Consider the following 2,048-nt stretch of genomic DNA (forward strand, 5'->3'; position numbering starts at 1 on the left):
AAGTACAGGGGGTTTTGGATTAAAAATGGTCTTTTAATCTCTCACCAACAAGAGACACGCTCTATCTTCCCAAACTGTTGTAAGAGCTGCTGGAAGCAGATGTTAGGAAGACATATAAACAGGCCGAAGGCCACATATGAGCAAAACATCTAACCCAGAAGTGATGGAGAAGAAAAGAGAAGAATCAAAGGGAACTGGACTGCCTCTGCCTGGTCGAACCTCTATCAAGTTGGACATATGGTCTCAGCATCCATTCTCTGGGCCTCAGATAATGCTTCAGAATCAACTTCTGGGATATGCATTTCCCTTAGTGCCAGAAACCTTTTCTGCACCCAAAGAAGAGCGTTCACGTCTAACCTCTACACTAGGCTTTGTATGTGCCTTGACTGTCCTCATGTACGCCTTTCTGCTGACTACACTACATTTGTGAATGTCCACAAACAACCAGCTCTAATTCAGAAAACAAGGCAAACATTTAAGTGAAGAGAAGATCACTCTTCCAGTCTTCTCAAGCGTATAGCACCTGTAGGCAATCACGAAAATGCTGAACAAATTGTAAATACCAAGAGCACTTAGAGAGAGGTATAAGATATTAAGTCCAGGCTGAAAAGAAATCTAAATTGTTCAGGTTTGCCCAAAATGCAAGTCTGAGGAACTTCCTATGTTTCAGAGTAAAGTTTAGCTCAAACCAGTTTAAACCACCATTGTTCCTATAAGCTTTGGAGAAAACACTGGATCTAGAAGCCAGATTCCTTTTGTGAATGAGCCATTTCCTCTAAAGGCTCTAAAAGGAAGGATTTACCATAGCCTAGATACTAGTTTGTTAACTTGTCTCTCAAATGTTGTGCTACAAACATCATTTACAGCTTTAACTTTTCATGGTTGCCAACTGACCATAGTATAAGCTAAATAACAGACTATAGATATTTGTGCATTAAATGTTTTTAATGTACTTACGCGTCAGGTGGTTCTCTGGCCTCCATGTCATCCATTTATTTTTTTTTGCTGTGCATTATTTTTCATGTATTTCACTGCTGTGGCCTTTGGGTAGATCTGTAAAGATGGTCATTTTCAAATATGACTGTTGACATGAAATGTAGTATTAATAAGTCCATTTTGTAACATTTAAAAAGAAAGCAGAATACTCACACTGGACCTTATCGGTGATGCATTGAGTAGAAAGTTCCTGTTTACTTGCTTGCACTTGGCAGCAATAATCTTCCCAACAACAGCATAACCAGCAGCAATCCAGCAGTGTAGCAGATGCATGCCACCAAGACCAAATACATCAACGTTGTCATATCCATTATCGTTACTAAAATCTTCAGATTATGATAACATGATAACAACTAAAGGTCATGTGTCTGCCAGAAGTAATGTTCATTGTTGGAGTGTGTTAATACCGTTATTAGTTGTGCATAAATAATAATAATGGTTCAACACATTTGTCCATTGTGCCTGTAACATAAGCTCGGTCAAACTGCTAAATGGAAGCTACTGGTGCATTACACATGAAATGCACCTCAGAAGGTCAGGCCAGCTTTTCCATTCCAGATTCCCCACAGCTGAACGGCTAAAACAAAATACAGTGTTGTACTTAAGCAGGTGCAGATGTGAAGAGAATTACATAAATGTTTTTAAATAATTGACTAATATGTCCTGGCTTCAGGAACGAGTCATGTCTCCGCATACATTCCCTTAGTCCAGTGTTTAGAAATAGAAGACAGGTGTTCTGCTGCAGCCAATATATTAGGTGCTTTTTGTAGCAAAGCCCACATTTGCTTTTAAGTGATTAAAGGTCTGATTAGGTTAAGAATTTTGCACATGCATCCATGAAGTATGCTTGATTTTTACGATCACTGGATATCAAACACTGGCAGTAAACCCGACCTCTTACAGCAGTTAATGCAGTATACTTTTTATATTTTTGTGACATATAAATGCTGTTCTCTTCTAATCTAATTATTTGCTATTTCTTACATTAAGGTTGTGAATATTCCTGCGTTTTCTCCATTCAAGCTCTACCCACCAGCTAGATGTTTCTCCAT

Source organism: Puntigrus tetrazona, chromosome 21, assembly GCF_018831695.1.
Source record: "Puntigrus tetrazona isolate hp1 chromosome 21, ASM1883169v1, whole genome shotgun sequence".
Taxonomy (NCBI): domain Eukaryota; kingdom Metazoa; phylum Chordata; class Actinopteri; order Cypriniformes; family Cyprinidae; genus Puntigrus; species Puntigrus tetrazona.